Source organism: Solenopsis invicta, chromosome 10, assembly GCF_016802725.1.
Source record: "Solenopsis invicta isolate M01_SB chromosome 10, UNIL_Sinv_3.0, whole genome shotgun sequence".
Classification (NCBI taxonomy): domain Eukaryota; kingdom Metazoa; phylum Arthropoda; class Insecta; order Hymenoptera; family Formicidae; genus Solenopsis; species Solenopsis invicta.
In genome coordinates, this window is record NC_052673.1 from 18221777 (window position 1) to 18244246 (window position 22470).

A 22470-nucleotide genomic window follows, 5' to 3' on the forward strand; every position below is an offset into this window, starting at 1 on the left:
CGCTCGTGGCGCTGCACTTCAATGTTCATGGCAGAGGTAAGGGTGGCAGGCAAGCCCCGATTCCAGGCCTCGGTTAGTCGTGCGAGGTGCGAGGGTCGCGCAAGCTCGCAAGCTCGTCGTCGCCGCGCTCGTACTCGTGCTCGTTGCCGCCGCCTCACCAATGACCAGCTGTCAGCGGGAGGCTGGACCAATTTGTAATATCTGACTCGTTGGTCCTCTGTCCATCCGAATTATCGATCGACCGATCTGAGGCGAGGACGAATGATCCAGGAGGAGGAGGAGGAGGAGGAGAAGGAGAGAAACTAAAAGAGGAACGAAGCTGCCGGAGACGACGACGATGCCAGGAAACGAGTGGAGCACGCAGTCGGACTCTCGATACGCGAGATAGTGGAGGACACCCGAGGGGGATAACAGTGGCGATAGTGACCAGTGATCTCGGCACGATTAGCAGCTTAATTGATCAGGTGCAGTATCCTTCTGCTGACTCGCTGACTGCGCCGTGCGCGTCCGCCCACGAATACCCTCTTCTCACCCCCGCGAGCGATGCTGCTTTCTCCTCTCTATTTTCCCCTGCCGCCTACCCCTGTTCTATTCCGCTGCATGCGCTCGTACACTTGTACTCGCCGCAGTGTCGTCTGATTAATGAGAGACACACGAGCGGTTGAAATTAAGAAACCCGGCACGTAGCCGAGGACGACGCGACTTTTACGCGCTCGCTCTCGGACGCTCTGCCGCTGTCGCATCGAGCTGTGCTCCAGGTGTGCCTGCTTTCGGCTGACTGTTCATGTATGTCGTTTGTTTAGCACTTGACGGAGCAATCGCGCCATATCGAGGATGAAGATATAAATAGATGTTCCAGAAGTGAATCGGCAGGGTATCTCTCGATGGAGAGACCGCGAGACGCGAAAGTCGCCGCGCTGTTCGCGCCTTATTTATTCAAGGAGCTCTCCCTTGAGAAGGCGCAAACTCTCCTCGCTGATTCACTTTGAATATATAAAATTAAAAGCAATGTTTAGCGCGCCATAGCCACGATTTAAAGGTGATTTAAAGAAATCGTCTTCCCCACAATACGATTTATCACTTTTTGATAGGCGTTTTACGATCTCAATCCTCTTTGCGACACTTCTTTCACTTCCCCCTTTTTTCCTCTCTCTTTCTCTCTCTCTCTTTCTTCTACTCTCTCTTCGCATATAGTTTTATTTCTATCTCTCGGCTCCCTTCAAAATTCCCCTTCACCACGATCAATGAACTTGGAAGCCGAGCCGAAAGATAAGCACACGTCTCGCGAAATAGCCGAGTTTATGGCTCGTCCAATGTGGATTGGATCGATATTTTATGAAATAAAAAAAAAACATGTATGGAAATCTTCGCTTGCGGTAACCAGAGCGTACGAAGCAATCAGTTTTTCCTCTTTTTTTCTTCTCCCTTTCTTCTTTTCTATTTTTTTTTTCCAGTTCCAATACGTAACCTTTCGCACCCTTTTTGCGATATATTGCCGCGTACTCTCGGCAAATTATACCAAAGTTATGTCGATCATTTCGATTAGATAGCCGTGCCGAAAACCTTCATCACAATGCGGACGAGAATTCTTTCGGTTTTTATACTCTCTCAATTACTCTCTACAGCCTTCACAATTTCCGGATAATTGTATCACGCGCTCTTTCACCGATGGATAACCGCCGTGCGATCCCATATACGTTCCAACCACCCTCGCATTTCAAATTTCAACCGCTGAATACGTAATATGGTTCATTTGAACCGGGTAATTTTAAGTGCGTGTAACATTTACATGTAAATTAATCTCTAACCACCTAAATTAATTCTCATCAGCTTATAAGTTCATGACCCCTGTTTCTATAAATATTAAGCTCGAGTTACTCGAGGATTTCGCTATTTATTCTCCTTTTAATCAGAGCTTATCAAACCTCGAATCTTTTAATTTGTGCTTATAAATAGGACAGTTGGAAAGAAAATTAGGAAGTAGTAGCAATTATTTCACAAAAAAAATAAATAAAATAAAGAAAACGTTTTTACAACAGTACATTCTAAAGTTATATAAATAAAGGAGAAATCAAAGCGCAAACAAAAAAATTAATTATTTATTTAAGCAGAGATTGTAGTCAATTTGCTGTTTGATCAAAAAAAAATCTCTCTCCTTACAAAAAGTAAAAAATATAGCACTCACGTCTAATATACGTTTACGTCCTGATTCTAGGTGTACATATGCTTCGATCAAATCGATATCGTGGCGTATGATGAAACAAATATGGTGTGAACGTAATTAAAATAATAAATTTTTTAATGCGGAAATTAAATTAATAATCTCGTAACTCACACACGCGCAATTTTCAATCTGTATTTGAAGTGAATATTCAACGCTACTCTTGTTTGTTAACGATTTAAGTGTTACACGAGCACGAGTACGTTTCGAGTACACAGTGTCAAGTCTCGTCGCGATATCCAATTTCAATGCGGAGCAATTATAGTGGGAGCGTGTTTTCGATATATCCGTTAGGTCTCAAAAGCCATCGAATTTATTGCAAAGCCGACTTCAGTATTCCGAAACCGCGTTTTTTTTTTTTCCATGCGTCTACCTCGAACACGCGTGTCGAACAGATCGACGGATGTTCGAGCTGGAGGGTTGTTTGTGCTCTACAATCTATATGCCGTTATCACGAGTGCTTTAGCTTTGCCGTCGAGAGACGTGACCTAAATGATTTTAAAAAAGTGAGAGAGAAAAAATATGATCGAAGCGTAGAATTCCCTTATATAGAGCGCGCGTACAATGCTCTTATATTCGAATTTTCTGTCGTAAAAGAGGATTCTTAAAAGTGAGACGAAAAATGAAATTTCTGAAAGTTTCTCTAAAAGAGAAACATTTTAAAAACGATTATAAATATAAAGTAAATTGAAAAGCAAAAACGTATGTAATTAGAAAGCGCTTGTATCTTCATTCATTTAAAAAAAATCGATAATTTTTAATTTATAAAATTAAATCGCTAATAACTTTTCTTAATCTGTTTAATTTCTAATATTACGTCGGATTTATAAATTTAATCTCTATTTATAAATTATACATTTGATAAAATTAGAGATACGTAATGAATCTTTCAGATCCCGCTGCTTAATTCATTTGTAATGAAAAATCAATCTGAATCGTTTAAGCTTCGTTTATCCTTTTTTTTTGCAAAAGGCCATAAGTAAATCTGGCAATGGAAGAAAAACACGCGGGCGTCTTAGTTTTAATAAGAAATTGATAAAAACAATTCCACAATAAAGGTTGAAAGTATATCGCGTAAGTAACCGATAACTGCAAGGTTCAGCCCGAGTTTACCCATTAAATAAGATACTTTCTTTTTAAACGTTTTACACAAGTTTCCTTTATAAAAACAACGTGATGAGGCGAGCAAGACGTAGCTTAATAAATGTTCGAGTCTGATCGCTCGCAGAGTTACCTCTTCCATGAAAAATTCAACATCGGGTGCAACGTCGTGGAAAAAGACGGATCTTCTATTTACCTTTTTGTAATTTATCGCTGATATATTATCGTGTAACTTAAGGAAGTTTAACGAGCCTCACTCTGACACATTGACGTATGCGAGGCCTCGTAAAAATGGCGTCTCCGTCGCCGAGAAATTTACTCGCTGCGCGAGTCATTTCCACAACGCACTAATTAATGAATGTAATTATTTAATTGCTGACTACGGAAAATGAGAGTGTTGGACTGAAAAAAAAAAAAAAAACGACGGAATGACGTTGGACAATGTGAGAGACATGCAAAATAAATCGCGTAATATCCAGACGTAAACTCTACAGTGCAAAGGAATGAAAGTCGAGTAAAAATTGGATTAAGAAATGAAATATTAGCGTATAATATTAAATTTTAGCCAACTTTTTTTGTAGCTTTAACTATTAAGGATGTCTGGGTCATATCTCAAAACGTTACTAAAAATATTAAAATTTTATTATATAATCTTCTATTATTATACATTTCAGTATCTACGTAGAATTTCAGCACAATTCACTCATTGGTTTAGAGGTTATTTAATTTTTTTTGTTTTCTCTTGATTCTTATGTAAAATCGCATTTGCAGCTGTTATGTAAATTCGATGAGCAGGTAGCAATACCAATTAAATCAAAATTTTGACACGTACTAATAAAACTCTAATAAATATTCGTGCAAAAATTCATTTTGATTCACTGCTTGTTTAAAAGTTATTTGTGTTTGAAACTGCAGCAAAATATAATAATTTTCTCCGCACAAATTTAAATCATGTTATAAATCAAATTTTTCATTGTTTTCTTCTTTGCAGTCTAGTTTCAAGGCAAAAATTCGGGCATTCGTGGCCAAAAGTTTTTGTCGCCGATTAGGAAAAAAAGAATAAACCTAGAGAAGCTTTCAGTTTTTAAATTTCGATAACTTTTAACTTGTATTGTGCAGTCAAAATATTTTTAACTTGTGTAAAATTTTCCACACATAAAACACTAAAAGTCATAAAAGTGTGATAGACTTTCTTTCTGAAATAATCAATCTAATAATACTTGGTATATTTTTCCATCACACACAGTTATTAGAAAGAATTAGATATTATGACAATTTTATTAATTAGAAATACAGCTTTATATAAATTGCATAGAAAAGATGTTGCATCGCGGTAATCGTTAAAATCTCAAGACCATTTCAACTGCCGCGGCATAAACTTCCATGTGAAACTAACTTCCATGTGAAACTCTTCGGCCGGTTTACAGTCCAGAGATCATTAAATAGACAAGTAGAGTAGGTTTCGTGCATTTCCACCAGATTGCAGTGTGCACGTATTAGCGTTAGAATTACAGAATGTAATCTTCTCTCTCACGAGCGCGATTCCGTTTCGTATTTTAAAGAAAAATGCGCTTAGCTCGTGCAACTGCAACTGCACTGTTGAAAGAGATTTCATTTGATGCGCGGATACGATTTCAGGTCGATGCGAGGATCATTACAGTCGGCGAAGAATAATGTGAACGCTTGAAAAATGCACTGCATCACAATACAATAAACTACACACATTTATTGGTAACTTTTAATATTAACTCTCAATGGAATACGAGAAAAAATCTCGAGCTTTCATTTATCGTAACAAAAAGCAAAATATAAAATTGATACCGGACGCATATATAAATAGAACAACGTGAAATACACGAGCATTCGGCGAGAAACACGGGCTGCACTGGCTACAGTCGACTTTACTCTCTCTCTCTCTCTCTCTCTCTCTCTCTCTCTCCCGCATATATAATCCGTACGGTCGCATTTGTGCATGTCCATCGATTCGAAAGTAGCGTCGTCGGAAACGCGAAACGATATCAAACCGGGTGCAATCCGACGACGTTGTTGATGCGACATGTGAAATCGAGTATCGATGACGACGGGGCGGCATCAAAGCCGGACACCCGGTGTCCATCTAAATCGGCATCTGCTCGTATCTAGGACCCCGCGCGCATGACACAAACGCGAATTAAATCCGCGCTTTTGTCCATAAGCGCGTATCGAACCGGTCGACCTCGCGTCAAACTTGACCCCGTGTAGGTCGATGACGGAATTACACGGCATAAAATAGTGCTTTCTTCTACGCGACATAAAAAAAAGGAAATTATATTTAGAAAGGGCTCACTTCGAGCAAGAGCAGGTGTACGTACGCGAACCTCGGATGCTGCCCGTAGAATCGCTCTCGTCGGCAATTGAGACAACTTTTCTACTTAAACGCCATATTATTTCTTCTAACGTGCATCTCTCTTTTTTCAATATCTCGGGATTACATTCTACCCGTTATTGTCGACCGACTTTCCCCTTGTGCCGATAATAAATTCCAGATACTGGCAGGTATTCGCAAACTGCAATTTGTACATGTGCGAGTCATGTACTCGTTTCGCGGTACAGCTCCATTTTTCTGTCAGTTTTTCTCCCATTTTTCTCCACGCTCGCGATTATCAGAAATAATCACAAATTGGTTTTTGAGAGGATTTTCGGTCGCGGGAAAAATTAATCGCCTAGCAAAATTCGACATTTTTTTTTCCTTCTCCGGTATCATAGGGAGGGATGATTATAAATCGCTAATCCACGATTTATCAAACTTGACGGTCGTATCATGTCTAATGCTCTCGTCTCAGTTTTAATCTTTCTCAAGGTAAATTGAGAAAAGTTAGGCACACGTCGGAAAATTCGTATTTTTCTTCGTTAGTAAATTTAAAATAAGCAAAAATTAAGTATGGAAAATTACAGCTCGTTTATTAAAATCCACGGAGGAATAGAAGATTAATCCGATTTACGGAATTACCGATGTATAGAATAACTTTTCATATTGTTCTAACGGAAAAAATAATATTAAAAGAAATTCTCGCGGGAAAGTATGTTGTTATATGATATTACAAGAATCATTAGCAGTAATTTCAGTCGAAAAACACCGACTGAAATAACCGTAGCGCTAATATTAACTCGCGCTTCTTAATCACATTACAGCGAGCGTATATGTGAAACGGTAAAAATCTCGCGAGATTTAGCTGCATTTTGAAATGCAGCGACGGATCAAAATCCAAAATCTCACGAGATAAAAAAATTTCCCCTGCTTCATGCACCTAACCTAATCCGATATCTAGATTGATAATTGGAAAATACCTTCGTCGAGCAACAATATAGCGTGTCCGTCGGTCTGCGGAAGATTTCTCGAATTTCCAGAATTTGCATACATTAGCCTTCGCCTACGCGAAATGGTAGCTTTCACATTATATGCTAGTCGCAGCGATTGCAGCGGCAAGAATGACTACATTATCTCACCGCTGCAGCCAATCCTGAAATCCTCTCGACGGTATGTGCTCCTCGCGTCTCTGTGTGTGAACTCACTTAACGCGTGTGGTTTCGCGTGTAAATTACATGTGGTTTGCAGTTGTCATTCAGTCGTTATCGCCCGTTGCACTCTGTCACGCGAATCTGTCTTCAAAATTATTGGCTTTTGCGCGACGACGGAGCAATTGCGAAGCAGTTGCGACCTTTTTTCCTTTGAATCGACACGAGATAGCGCGAGAAAACTTACGAATGTTACGCGAATGAAAAATTTATACGAACGTTTCATAAATTTAAAAATGATAGAGGACAAATGTTACAAAATATTACAAAATATGCGCTATAGTATAATATAAAAATGTGAGGCGGAATTTCGAACCGGCGGCCTCGCCACATTGCGTTTTCTAGTGTACACGGTCCAATAAGCAACAGTCTATTTTTTGTCGAATAAAAAGACTGTAAATTTCCATTTCCTGCCACCGGGGGCGACGAAAGAGTCCTTCCAGATTCAAGAGTCAACCGCGGATGAAAGTCCTTTGTGAGTTTACAGGTCGCGTACACAAGAACACTAAGTGATCGGTCGAACGGCTCGATGTACCGCGCCGTGAATTCTTGCATTCGCTTTTGGCCCGTCATGCAAAACCACCTGCGAACAATGCACTCCCGGGCCAAATTCTGCGCCTGAGATTGGGTGCGCGCGGTACGAGAGATAACGTTATTATACCGTTCCCAGATTTGTAAGAGCGCGAACAATAGTGCGGCATTTCCCTCGTTGCCCCGGCGGGACGCGTGCCGATATTTCGGCGAGATGAAATGTTGCTACGTATCAACAAAAAGGCAAATAGTCGGCTGGCGTGTGATCGACGGTTCGCCGAGTAAATAACGGTGTGGGATGACCCGAATGTGACACGTGTACCTGTAGGCACAACACACGCGGGGGTAACGAGAATACAGACATGTATTCTCGTCGCACAATGACTTCTCCATTATCGAATGCTATAATTTGTTAGCTGTATGTACGCGATGGACGTATATAAACAGCGTATTGACGTTTCCCACGTATTACCCTTACAGAACTTGGACAATTTGTGCTAGCCAAATAGTACTGTATTAATTACTTATATAACCACTGTAATTAGCTTACTATATTACTCTTGTAGAAATTGGGCAATTTATACTGGGCAATTAACAATGTATCAATTACTTATAATTAATGCCGCATTAACCCGTTTTGCAGCCCTGGGCTGAAATATTTAAACTGCCTTTTCTTTTCTAAACTGTCATGTAATCCAAATAAATTTTTTTCGGGAACTTTATTATAAAATATTAGATCATCAAACGCTCAACTAAAAAAATTTCTAATGATTACCATCCTGTGGTTATAGCCCGCTCAGTCCATGTCTTGATGCGGCCTTATAATGAATATTAAAAGCACAGTTAATAGTGCTTTTTTGGCCGATTTAGGCCAACTGTAATAAAACTGTACTAAACTGGCCAATTTTTGTAAGGGTATGATATACTATAATCAATAATGGGGATCATTGGCATGGAAGCGTTTCATTATCTAGGGCCATTAGACCATTGTCTAGAGCTCAAATTTATGAGAATTAATTTCCGTTCCCCTGTTTCCTTTAAAAAATGATTAATTCGCTAAGATTATACGGTTGTTACATCGTAAGAATAGTAATTAGTAATTATTTCCTCAACATTATCGATATCTTTCAATCAAAGCTCTATCTGCGGCATGAATAGCTTCGATCGCGGATGCATTATCGGTGGGCAGCACTGTGCGATTATAACTATAGATATATCTAATTTCCAAGATCCCATCATGCTCCGACAGATCTAGCACTTCGTAATTGCCATTGAGCGTCGTCCAATCTCGACTGACATTTGGCATACACGCGCAAAGTATGTATCTATGTCCAAATCTATGTCGCGCGTTTATGTACACTTTATGTATATATAACAGACAATTGTTCAACAAGAAAGTAAAAAAAAAAACAGCGTTCCAACATCAAAGATATATAAAGTAAAAATGAAGTTTGAATACGTTTTCCCTAATAAACTCAAACGATAGAATAAAAAAAAATATAAACAGTGTGAAAAAAATCTAGACAATTACAGAACAAAGCAGATGACAGATTGAAACGGATCTTCTTTCGATTACTTTAATCGTGACGTCTTTCTTTTCTTCTCCCAAGAGCATGTGCCAATAGTTTCAAAATTAAATCTGTGTGAACCTGTTCTTCTTGCTTAGTTGAATTGCTACGCAAACTTGACACGTGTGTGCACGGTTGACGGAAAATGCGTTGCTCTAGCTATGTGTACTTAGTTGTTGGACATTTTCCGTAAGAAACGTTGTCCGAACACGTCTGAAAGAGAAACCGTCAAGTTCTCCCGATCACATTGTACGAGAGCCGGTCTTACAACTATGCGCAAGGCAAGCACAGGGGGATTTCGTTCTTGGCGGTACAAAGGATACTTTGATGTATTTTGAATTCTTGGCGCAGCTCTGTAGCGAACGAGATTTTATTGTATGGCTTACAATAATATCGACTCGCAGCTTTGTATTACATTTGCCCCCTCTCGGGAAAGCAATCGCCAAAATCGCTCTTGCAAATCGATATACATTATCGAATAGCGTACGTATTGCAAATAGCTCAATGCATCCCTTAATATCCCTAAATAATTTATAACTTATTTTTCACTTATTTTTAGAACAGTAAAACAAACAAAAATAAGTATGCACACTGCAGTTTTCACAATCCGTAAGCTCGATTGTCACAATAGATGTTTGGAATATAGAATATCTTTTTTTAACGAATCAATATCAAGGAGAATTACCACCATTTATGGAGAATTACTACTAATTTCCTTATTTTTGGCATTACGCAACTGCGTAATTATGGAATTTATTAACTGCAAGATTTTCATTACATCATTCATTTTAAATTCATCAAAGAGCTTGTCATTAAAACTAACGTTGCAATCTCTCCGAAACACTCTCTTCGTCCTGTCTATCATTCATCAAAAATTCAAGAACACTCTCATGTACTCTACGTTAAGATCTAGATATAGAATAAATTCAGATACAGAACTTGTTCAAATTACATTTAAGATTAATTATAATCTGTAAACATCATTAAGGTTTCTTGTAGACATTTCGTTCTTCTGCCGAGGCGTGTTTCAAAGCGACTTGGACGAGAATGTCAACTTGATTCTTTCGCGCTGATATTTATAAGAGATCTTTGCCGTTTTTTCGCGTTACGTCGCAACCGAAGTATTACGTTTAGCGCACGTTCTTCGCGATAGAACGCCGCATCAGGGCGACGCGTGTTACCTTGCAGGTAGGCAGTCGTTTCTGCGTTACAGCCTCCAGCGTGCTCCCTGCAACATCATAAAATTACAATGGCAAATTGCCGCACTACCGAAAAGTTTTCCGATAAAACCGTCACGCTCGCGAAAAGCTCCTCCACTCTCGTCCTCGGCTTTCGATAAATCGTTTTCTGACGCGAGGCAGGTACTTCCAATGTGTCTCTTAAGAGCCAACTTTCCTTTCCCTTGTAATAAAAGCAAACTTGGAATGTGTCCTCAAATATTATGTTTGCCAATTGATAATTTGCTCGCGATGCGGATTACATGGAAGAATTTTGCTTTTAATGTTTTTAAGCGAAATCGATATAAATTTCAATTTTGCGTATTAAATTAGGAAAAAAGATAAAAACTGGAGATAAATTTAAAATAAAAATATGTGATTGAAAAAATTTTTACCTTAGAAATATAAAAGATAAAAAAAATATATAACCATCTGTGGTCTATAAAATTAATTCAAACTAAAACGTTTTATTTCACCGCTCAAAAATATGGGTTATCTCTTCATTCCTTTACAGCATCAAAATTTAAGCTAAAATCAAAATTACAATTTTTAATCCCTTGGATTAATTATCGTTCGCGATCCGTAGATGACCTATGATTTTAATAGGATGCATTTTAGCATGATACAATGTACGTTAAAATGCACTCACCCGTAAATGGATTATTTAATTTTGCAAGCGAGAGTAGAACGCAGTAACATGCGTGCCTGCAGGAAACTGAATAAATAAAACTGAAATTTAGAATGTCAGGGAGCATAGCGTCTCTTTCCTTCTACGATTACATTCATGTGTATCAACAAGCAAATAAAAACACATTAAAAAACAAAATCTGTTGAGTATTATTAATGTAATTATTATTCAGTGTTTCCAAGTAATCGAAACATTTATTCTTTTTTATTGTGTTATTTCGTATATTCCATGATTTAAATACTTTTTTTTCTAATAAATACATTAAATTTGCCTGGTTTAGTAATTCAAGAAAAAATAAACTGTGAAGTAACAAGATATTTATAAATCTCATTTAATTTTATTTAATACGACCGTTAGATGATGATCATGGTTTTTGGTATGGTATGATTGGAAAAAACGAGCAAAAAAAATTACTATATTTTATAACTGTCATGGCACTAAACAATCATTTAAAAATCAAGATGCAAAGCGATGAGAATAAATACTAGTTATTAATATCCATTATGTAATAATCAACAGAACGTTTTTTTACTTCTTCATAAAAAAATCGGAGTAGCAAATAATATAAAAAAAAAAAAAAAAATATCTGCAAATTACGTATAATTCTCAAAACATGTAAAACGGATTTGTATACTCTAATGATGTAAACTACAAGCTTCAAGCAGCGATACGATTTTGTTGTGTTTTAAAATATTTTTCTCGAGAAAAAAGTATAAGAAATGTTATGATATATAGAGAAGTTCCATTGGTTTGCTAAAAGCCTTTTTGATATGAGAGGTTTATTTTCTCTCTAACAGGAAACTTGAAATTGAATCCGTTGCAGAAACAAGTAACTTATCTCGCAGGTGCAAGCAACGAGCTTTTATAGTATTATCTTTACACCTGCAATCAGTATTGTACGAGATGAAAGTTAACTTAAGACAATGACGCGTACTGCGCATCTAATGACAATTATCCAGCGATTGAATAAAACTTCGTCGGTATCGATTTTTGTTATGTACAATGTAGATACGATACAATCATTGTGTCTCATGCGGCATTGAAATAGTTGAATTACAGTGATTTGTAACCTAAATTACCTCATCATCGTGTCTTTTACTATACGGAATAAATGTGGAAAAAATGACGTGTCCAGTATAAAAAGCTAATATGTAAAATATCATGCAAAAATAAAAATCCACGTAAAATATCAAAGAAATACGGTTTTATAAAAAAAAAATCATATTATTTTTAACGAAATTTAAAACCACTCTGTTTGATTATACGTTCTTGAAAACAGTAATACTTTACACTATTTTCAAAAACGGATACGAAAAAGTCAATCCTCAATACTAATCAGTGACGGAAAAATTTTCATTAAGAAAATTACAAAAACTTATATAATAAAGTATGCAGTTACAACAACAAAAAAATAGAATTTATACTATTGAGAAATTTAATTTTACAATTTTGTTTTACAACAAAATTGTAAAATTAAATTTCTCAATAGTATAAATTCTATTTTTTTTTTTTTTGTTCAAATAACATGCGCACAAGATTCACTTGTTCTATTTGCTAAACTCAAACCTTATTGTACCTACATTCATTCGTTGCTTACTTTGAAAATAGCGATTATTCAGCTGCGTATGCCTCCTCGATTTCGCTACAAATTATGCGTATAGTACACAGCGAAATATAATCGAGGCGTAGTAGACACCTTTATGCGGGCTTATTGTCTTATTGATTCGCTTCGAAATCCATTTAGGTAGGATAAACGGCACTAGACAATAGCTCACGTTCAACAAGTAACGAAGCTAAACGATTAGTAATCTACTTAGCTATCAATCGAAAACTAAACTAACCAGCCAATAGTCTCTAGCGCTTAATTTTTTTTTTTTACTTAAACGATCAATTTTATCGATTATTTAAAAAGTATATTAACAAGTTTATAAAAAGGGAACTAAAAGGAATGTGCTATTATAAAACATCTCAACCATTGGAGAACTTAAGATAAAAAAGTACAAGTGCTTTTAATACGATCTTTTGCAAAAAAAAGATCGAGATTAATTAACCTTTAAAAAATTATACAAGCAATTTTGCAGCAAAGTTCGCAATATTAAGCAAGAATAATGAAACACTGTGCATGTCGATTTCTCGACATTCAATTTCAATTCAATCTGTCGAGAAAATGATGCCGCTGCACATATTCTCACATCTTTACTTTTTATCTTTCCCTCTCGATGAGCATGTTGAATGGGACAGCAAAATACAAGAGACGCACGGAGAGAGGGCGAAAGAGGAGTGTATGAAGAGAAACTTACGAAAAAAAATAAGAGAGCCCAAAGGAGGAGAGATTCTGATAAAATAGGTCGTGGACTATCAGACTATCTTCTATCCGTTATATTTGTCTTTTATTAGCTCGTGTCATTTATCGCTTCCATTTAATCGCGCACAAAAGAAACGAGCACTGGAAGGGAAAAAGAAAAGGAAAACAGAATTGAGAAAACAAATCGATAGGGAAGGATAATCGGATATCATATCGACGCAGTTTGACATTAACGTTGAGTATAACTCGATTTTCGTAGCTGACTCTCTCCCCGATCACGTATCGCGCTTTTCCACCGCTCGAACCATCGTATTACTGGATTTCTAAAGAGATATATAAACGTATTACATTTTTCTATTATTCGAAAAATCTGTCCGCCAGATTAAGCTCTTTATCCTATCTCCTTTCTTCCAATAATAATTTATTTTAGATATTTTTTTATTCTCGAAAGATTTCCCGCAATTATTTGTCTCTCATTCGGCGAGACCCTCTATCGCGTCCATTGTCCACGTTCAGCGATTCAGCTGTCTACTCGACTTTTGCTTTTAATTAAAAAATACGCTAGGAATAGATAGACAGCTGGCAGGCGTGGTTTAATAAGTTTCGCCGTTCATTCAAACAACGCAGGAAAATAAGAGGAAGGTTGGCAGAGGGATGATGCGAGGTGAACTAAGAAAGCACGTACGGCAAAGGCGAAAGGAGGAAGAGAGAGAGAGAGAGAGAGAGAGAGAGAGAGAGGAGAGGAGAGGAGAAGAATCCAATAGTCCAATACCCCCGGCTAGAGCTAAAGCTCTTTGTCTCTCTCGCTCTCTCTCTCTCTCTCGAATGCCGGGATGCCAATAGCTCGCGTACCTCAGGCTATGTTCCTGCGTATCGTGATAGGTCGCACTAGTATTGGCGCGCACCTAGGCGTATGTACATACACCGGTGTACCACTAACGTCTACGTACATCAATACGTCATCCAAACTCGCAATCGGTGGAAATTTGCTAAATAAATGCGAGCAACATTAGAACATATCCTCTCGGTAATCCCGCAGATTTTAATATTTAAAGAGTATCCGTACAATAACGCGTGTTCGGTATATTAATTATGTAGTGCAAATAGAGCGTATACTGTGTGCTATATGTGCGTATAAAATGCAGTACAACACACCGACCATTGTTATCTGGGTTTGCTTTTAATTCACGTGCACGCGAGACTATTTGAATTGCGGCTCTCGAGCATAGAGCGCGAATAAGTCTATCCGGCAGGCGCGTTACATATGGAAATAATTTTGGTTTAACGCTCCCATTGTTCCGATGTACCATCATCCATCGCGTATGAACGGCCTGCAAAAAAACATCCGGAAAGAAATGCGTGCAATTCGCGGAATCTTCCCTCGTTTTAAAAAGAAGGTACGAGATAGGCTGAATATGGAGCGTAACAGCGCGTCGGGCACTATGGAACTATGGAGTTAAATAGTGTCCAGTATAATTACACGCCGGGATGGCTGCAATTTGGCGAGGAGAAAATTATTCCCTGGGGATTTATTAATTCTGCCCTTTGCAGAACTTTTCACATAGCTTTTTTTTCATCGTCTCGCGCTTATTTCTGCATACTGCATGCCACGAGTCTCTCCGTTGTTACACGCGGTCCAGACTGCAAATCGTCTCTCGCCGCTAATTACATCAGCGATTCTCAAACACCTTCAACTCAAAAGTCACAGTATATTTTATATTTTTTAATTAATGAAATTTGTATTAGACACGAGATATAATTTGCATTAATAACTTGAACTAGACCGTTTAAGTGTAATCAAACAAATAAAGAAAAACGATGAGTCTTGATGTCTAATATATGGAAATCTTAAATACAGTTTTGAGTTTTATAAATTCCGCGTCGAAATATCTCGAAATTGAAGCTAAAAATAATATCACAAATTAAATTGATTAATTTAATAATGATGTTACAAGTACTAACACTGTGCCATCTTCAGATGGAACTATGCGATAAATTATCCAAGGGTCTAAATGGCCATGTCTTCATTCATGTCTATGATTAAATAATTTATCACGTATGTGGGGATAAAACAACCGACCCTAAATAATTTAGAAAGAGATTATTTAGTCCTCTTTTTGGTTCCAACGTAATACATTAATATATGAGTGTACAAACTTTGAGAATCATTGAATTAGGTGTACTCGACGCAATTACGCGTGATCTGAATGAAACCTAACGGTTGAGCAAAGTACAATTAAGTTCATCGATCCGTTAATGTGTAATGCGGCGAACACGAAAATAGAACTGTGCCACGATCACCGAAAAGTCGTAGTCTCGCGCGCGACTGTATAAGCAGTTTATCGTATATTTTTGCCGACTGACTGATCAATGCGCGCAGCTACGGGCAGACACGTTCATCGGTTTCTGTAATTATCGATTCGCGGAGCTTAAACGCCGTAAACGAGTAGGGTATTCCCGGAATTCGTCGGTATTATGGATTTTTCTCCTCGGCCTTGTGACGGCATGGTCTTCTCGTTCTCACTGAAGTGCTGTTACAGTACGATGAAGTGTCGTATGGCGAAATCGATAAGTGTTATAAACGCGCATGTATGCATGTGATCGTTATTTACACGTTATGAATAAATCTCGCCCCTTCATCGCATATGTTTTGCTCTCTGGACAAACTGAACTGTTTCGCAATGCATTTATACCCATGTTCTCCACTCCTTAGATATTATCGATCAACGCGTACATTTTATTTCCGAGATTCCGTAATAGATGTTACGTAAACTGTAAAAGCACTTTAATCAATCAAAGTAAGTTGAGCGTGCGGGCTTTAGTGTGCAAGTTGTTTACGCAATATAATTTTTAAACATACAAGTTTTTTTTATATTATTTATCATATTATCATTTTACGTTATATAACTGATTGTCAATTTAATATGGGATTTTAAAACTGTTCTGCTTCAAGTTAAGAACTGCGAAAAGCACTTGGAGTTTGCCACGGCCGTTCGTCGGCCTTCTCTCGATTTTAATAAAAAGTTTTCGAATTTTCTTTTAATCTAACTTTTAGTCAATTGAGTACCGAGATACGAATTTTAATAATAAAACAAGCAGCAATGTTTTAAGCACGATATCGAAATCTCATTTGTGATGAGTGATAAGATTGCCAAGTTGATGTTCGGTAACATCCGTTGAAAAGCGGTGAAAAACTTAGTTTTAAACAAAATCCAACTTTTCTGAGAGCTCGTTCCTTCACACCGTGAGAAAATGACGCTTCGTCGCGTGTAAAACATCTTGCTTTGAGCTGCGGCAGATGGACGCGGTTTTACGGAGTGTCGTTTTGTGGTTTCTCATATTATGTAACTGCTTTTCGCGCTACAGTAGTACTACACGGAATATGGTCGGCCGCTGGCAAGGGAAGACTTTACGTCGCACTCGACGACAGACAAAAACAAATTGACGTAAAACTACCTGACGCCGCTTAAAAATCGAGCTAGTTTAATTAAGCAATTTAATCCATTACTTATCTTTATCATGTATCACGGATTTATCATTTTTTTTTGTTTCTACCTAATTTTTTTACAGAATCCTCTAATCCTCTAATCTAATTGCACAAAGTTTTTTAATTGCAGTAAAATAATTAGTGATTCATATTTCACAACGATCTTAACGTCGTATCGTATCTCAGCGACCCTATTATTTTTCCGTTATAATAGAGTAAAGTAATTAGTTCCGCGAAATCCAGATGCGATCAAGGCTGCGATTGCGGCGAGCTACGATAAAGAAGCATTTCTCGAAAGGAGCTTGGCTTTCAAAGGCCTTTCGAAAAAGGTCACTATTGCCATAAATGAATTTGTTTGATAAGCAAAGAAACTAGCATTAAATTTCCGTGATAGTATTGTTAGATCTTGTTAAATATATTCTAAATTCGTTATTATTAAAAATAAAAATATTTGTTGTAATAAATGTTAGAGGGATAAGAGGAAGTTTAACATTTTAACGATGTTAATGGATAAGCCACATTGTCAGTTTGAAGCCCGCATAAAATTATCTCTTAAGGAGCATCGAACCGCGAAGATCTCTTAATGTACTGGCTGCGATACATCTGAGTGCATTATTAACGTGTCGGAAGGTGGTCAACCTCCTTGCAGTCTCCACCCAGCTTTTAAGGTAATTAAATGGACCCCCAGCGGGACCGACGAACTGGCAATGAAAAGCTTTAGCTGGACGCGAAGCAGGCCAAAGGCCACGTTACACTTACGTATGTCAGCGTTGCGTGTTTCGGATAATTTAGAACGCGAGAAGTGTGAGAAAACAAACCACGAGTTAAATAAAATATTACAAGTTGAAGGGTTTCAAAAACTATCAACAAGTTCAAAAAGTGAAATTTTCAGGAAACAAAAAACATTTTCATCTTCGTATAAATATAGTAATTCTTTTACGATAGGTATAAGCAAAGTTGTAGACTTTTCTAAATATTCCGAGGACTCTTATTTCAAAGAGAAAAATAAAAACTGGACTTGTTTCGTTCTTGCGGAAATTTTATGTTTACTATGCATTTATCCTATACCATTTTACATTTACCTTTTTATAAAATTAATAATAAAGGTGATATTATTTTAAGTATAAAGCCATAATTTTTTTTTAGTTTTTAAAATTAAATAAAATTTTAACAAGTCAACAGTAGTTTTACATATCTTAACGAAAACATTCCTTCATATTTCTCTTTGTAAAATATTTTTCTCTGGATATAATAGATACAAGAGCAAAGACTTTGTTTAGATTAATTTTCAAAAGCTATTTAAAAAAAAACTTCCAATCTTGGTGTTTGTGAAAATAAAAAGAAATTATATTTCTCGTTTTCTTCTTTTGATTCTTGCCGGAAAATTGTTCGCGAGGTGAAGCTGTTGATGAAGAATGCTATAAACTAAATTAAAGAAAATGGATTCGTTTAGTTTTCGTAAGAAATCCTTCAATTAAATTCTTATAAAACTTTTTAGAAAGAATAGTAAATCTTATCTTGCAACAAGAAAATTTCTCTTCTTCTCTCTACATGTACCGTGTAACGTTTTAAGTGATGAGGAATCAAGAAAGAAATTCTTAATTTTCCTTGCTAATTTCTTCAGATCGTAATTTAAATGCATTCCAAAAAGAATCAAATTATATTATTCCTTTGATGCACGACAATAGAATTTTTTTTATTGAATACATTCATTGTTATTTCAGAATTTACTGTTTCCTCGTTTCATGATAAATATCGTATTATTGTAAGATAATAGGTATTATTATATTTCGTTTGTCGCGTTGCCGCTCGTACACGTGAATTCTGCAAAGTGCGTTGTTTTGACAAATTGCTCACCCACGCCTAATGTGCGTCTGTCCTTTTACGTCTATTTACCTCTTTGTCATATGGTCGCTTTGCCATGAAAGTGAACTGAAAAATGGATGGAGTGTCCAGAACGAAACAGGAATTCGGACCTACAGAGAGAATGCTGCAAAGCGACAAAGATGGAGACGCCATAAGCGCTGATGGAACCCATCGCTCTCTCGCAAATCTGATTACGTTGTCCTACTAGCTGCGCAACCATATTCATCCACCACTACTCTTTGAAAGGACATATAGGTAACATCGCATGTGCGCGTGTACATTGCACAGCTCACCAGACTCCGATGAACCGCGACCATCTCGAAAATCGAATAGAGGTTTGTCTTCAGCCATTGATTTCCGCCTCGTTTGCCGTTCGAGGGATTCGGACGAACGCGACCCCAGACGCATAGAAAGAGAGGGAATCGCAAGTATTTACGGGCTATTCCGGTCCGTCACCGGAAGCCGTGGAATGAGGAAATGGCGGAACACAGAAATTAATTGACTCAATCATCGCAACATGTATTGGCACTGGTCAAAGAGGGAAGCTCTAGAAAAATAAAATCCTCGTAACAACTCGCCGTTGACTCTTTTCGTTTTGTTTCGGAAAATATTTTGCGAATAAAGCGAAACTCTGAAGCCCTCGGCTGTAATGTTCCGATTAATTAATTTCTTTTTTTTTCTGATCCGCGTGTAAGAAAGTTGACTTATTGTTCTACCTACAATAACCGACTCGCAATAACGATCGATATTTTCATTTCTATACTAATGCGCCGCATGCAACAATAACTGCACTTGCGCCAGCGATGCATCATTTTGACCCATTTAACATTTATGTAAAATTCAACAGAAAGATTACTTTAGATAATGAGTTTCAACAAGCGGCATCTGTCGACTACAATTCTATTTTATTGAAATTGAATACGTTGGATCAAAGGAATATTATACTGATTCTAAGTATCAGTTGTAAATGGTTTTGCCCCCATTCGATTAGTAATTAATTAATTAGTAATAATCAATTGACTAGATGAATACATTTGTAACGTATTATTATTATAATTATATAAATAATTATTGTGTACATCTATTTTAATGCTCAGGTATAAATTTCAAATCAATTATTCAGCTACTGTCTCGCCTACTTTGTGTGCAATTGGACCCTCTAATATTTTTATTACTGCATGTACATCTCTCCTGTTCTTCGTCAATGCACTCGAAATAAAGTTTTTATTGTTATTGTTACTATTATTATTACGTCTGTAAATATATATGTAACGTATGACATAAGCGATACATTGCGATATCTTTTTCTTTATTAAACACTTAATGGAATGCTATACGGCAGTAAATATGTATTTCGAAGCATAGCATCGCGTCGGCTCTCCAGGGATAACGAGAAAATGCTTTTTCGAGGTTACCGTCGGAAATTATAGAGGGAGAAAGGCCCCTCAGAGACTTCTCTGTCACGTTCCTTGGATATTCATCTACAGCTTGCGTAGGTGAATATCCAAGGGTGGATCTGAAGCAATACGAAGAAGACTAAAAAAAAAAAAAAAATGAAAGAAACCCTTCACGCGTCCCATTGTAGATTCCTCCTTTCTTATATTCTGGCAGCCGTTCTCCTTCTCTCAAACAATTTCCTTCCTTCTTTGAGACGGCTCTTATCCCAGGATAACGGCGAAAGAAGAAAAACTCCCGCGAGTGGGGTGGGTCGAAAACGTGGCGGTCTTGAAATTCCGCGCGGTCCTAAAGCATATTAAACTTGCTAACGGGTGACCTAGTAACCCGCAAGATTGTACCTCGTTAGAAGTTCCGCTGAGAAATAACGCATTTTGGAGAATGACGAGGAGCAGATCGATGGCGATCTCTCGACGAATGTTCCGCGATCCCGGAACCCTTTCAAAATTGATGAGACAATCGAGCGAACAGTGTATGACACAGCGTTTAAAGTTTTTTTTTTTTAAATTGTTGATTTTATTAAATATTAAAGTAAAAAAATATTAAAGTGGAACTACCGTTGTGCGCGATTTATTTACCCGCGAAATAATTTCATTGGAAACAAATACATTAAACAATAATAATAATGCTGGACACTTCTCTATTTTAATTCTACAGATCTCCGTAGACGTATTTTAAATAAAGCATGTAAGAATCAAACAAGATTTGAATTTTAAGTCTTGGAACGAAAATGTCAAGGAAAATATCGTTATTTGCCCTAAATTCTTAATCTTGAATTTTTTGTATCTTGTAAACTTTAAATTAAAATTCTCTCAAAGTAAAATCTCCATGAAATTAACTGAGGAAGATGATTTTGCTACGCGCTTGCTGCTCGAGACTCCCCTTGAAATTCTTCGCTGAAAATGCTTCATCTTCAATCGCTTGTTACTGCGGAACTATTGGTTTCTCAATATTTTCGCCGAGCTAAGAATCCGCGTCAATTTTATCAGAGAATCCGACGCAATATTAAAGCGAAGAAATGTAATAATTTATGGTTTCTAAAAATAGCACCTGGAGTAATATTTCTCGAGAAAATGTAGAAATAATAATTCTCGAGAATAAAACGAAGATTATGCAAATAATTAATCATTGTTCCGTTAAGGTTAAAGATGAAATGTTACTATTTTTAGCAGTATTTCCTCTCGAAACTCTTCTTCATGCAGACAGAGTTAAACGGCAGTTGTTTGAGTTCGATAGAGTCGATGAAAAAAATCATTCTATAGCGGGATATTTGATTTGAGAAGTGAGCGTCCTAGTCAAATACTCGGTAAATATTTAATCTATATCCCTATTTCCCTCAGGCACTTCCCGACGCACGCTGCACAGCCGGAAGTGCTTCACGATAGAATTCGATATTTTACTTTTTTATTGCCTTTTCTCCGCCTCTCTTTCTTTTCATGCATCGTTTTTGTGTTCTATGATGTAAATACACAGAAGAAAAAATTATTATCAAATCAACAATCATATTCTCATGTACGAACAAGAGTATAAAATCATCCTGAAAGAAGATGATAATCTTAAATAGAACAAATTTGTTTTTTACATGAAGAATTTCGTTTTCTCATGTCAGCAAATTATGTCTGTTTAAGATTATCAAATTCTTTCAAAATTTTATGCTCTTGTTTATATATGAGAATATGATTGTCAATACTAACTCTTTTCTGTGTACAAATCAGATTTGTTTATTAATAAAATAGAATATATTTACGGTACGCCAGGCATGAAAAATATCTGCATAATGGAACAAGAACATGCATATTTAATTAGCCCGCTTTTGCTGTAGCCAATATATTGTATTAATTTCATAGTTTGATGCTGTGTTAAAAGCATTAAAACTTGTATATACAAGTATGAGTATAAATCTCGTTAACGTAAATTATATTTGTTAATATCATGGCTGCTTCAAAAATTATTGTCAAACATGTTACAGATATAGAGATATAAATTATTAAACAGATATAAATTAGAAACTGGGTACAACGCGTCGCACTTTGCAGTCCCGCACGGCTGCATTTACAATACCTCATAAATATGGACCAGACTACAGAAAGTTTAAAGCTTATCGGATTTTACTTAAAAGTGAACGTCGAGATATAGAACCGTCTCATTAGACCAGCCATATATTATCAGCGATTGGATTTTATGAAGCATTAATGCCTCATTGTTCGTTGTACAGCTTATTGTCTCCTATTTTACGCGAGATAATTGATTAAGGATTGCGTTGTTATACGCGTATATTTATGCAACACTTGATGAAAAATGAAAAACATATTCAATTTAACAACGAAAAATCAACAAATTGCGAAGATTATTAATCCAGTTTACGTGCGTCATAAAGCAAAAACGTTCAAGGTAACTAACTTGTAACCAATAATTTATACGTATAAATTATTCATAACTCGCTAAGTTTGATTTTAAAACTTTACAAATCATTGGC

General features: G+C 36.8%; 2 protein-coding genes across 7 annotated transcripts in view; one reads left to right on the forward strand and one right to left on the reverse strand.

The window, feature by feature from the left end:
• LOC105197710 (synaptotagmin-5) overlaps positions 1–22470 on the reverse strand; it is a 71194-nt gene that overhangs the window by 34048 nt on the left and 14676 nt on the right. The window lies entirely within an intron of this gene.
• LOC105197712 overlaps positions 53–22470 on the forward strand; it is a 35943-nt gene continuing 13525 nt past the window's right edge. For 2 of the 5 annotated variants that reach the window (XM_011164208.3, XM_039454658.1), the window contains exon 1: positions 57–464. The gene's annotated coding sequence lies outside the window, so the exon portion shown is untranslated. Of the gene's footprint in view, positions 22386–22470 lie in introns of all 5 variants that reach the window. The other 3 variants (XM_039454657.1, XM_039454656.1, XM_026131725.2) reach the window with 3 other exon arrangements.